General features: G+C 59.0%; 1 protein-coding gene across 1 annotated transcript in view; it reads right to left on the bottom strand.

Moving 5' to 3' along the window:
• Positions 1–354, bottom strand: part of LOXHD1 (lipoxygenase homology domains 1) — a 164,623-nt gene that overhangs the window by 28,482 nt on the left and 135,787 nt on the right. The window lies entirely within an intron of this gene.

Below are 354 nucleotides of genomic sequence, written 5' to 3'. Positions count from 1 at the left end.
TTTGCTGGGGAGAGGGGGAGGCTCGAGGCAGAGCTAAGATGTTTGTCAAATGGTCTTTGCTGTGGGCACCATACTGCCCTTGCTCCTTGCTCCAAGCACCAGTGCTCCTTGAAGATCCCAGCATCATGGCCCCAAGGCTGATTTCAGCCAAGTTGCTGACAGTGGGGTTCAGACTCCTCCCATGGGACAGAGTGAAGGCCCATCATGGAAAAGGAGGCAGCCGCCTAGCCCTGTGACCACAGGGGCACCAGTAGCTCGTGCCCTGGCAGCCTCTCTGTGTCTCAGCTCCCGCTGCTCCTCTCTCATTCCTCCCAGCTCATGTCCCTGAGGAAGCCCTCCCGACACCACCCCTCA

This window comes from Otolemur garnettii, unplaced genomic scaffold (genome assembly GCF_000181295.1).
Source record: "Otolemur garnettii isolate 467f Iridium unplaced genomic scaffold, OtoGar3 scaffold00012, whole genome shotgun sequence".
Taxonomy (NCBI): domain Eukaryota; kingdom Metazoa; phylum Chordata; class Mammalia; order Primates; family Galagidae; genus Otolemur; species Otolemur garnettii.
This window is presented reverse-complemented; position numbering and strand designations above follow the sequence as displayed.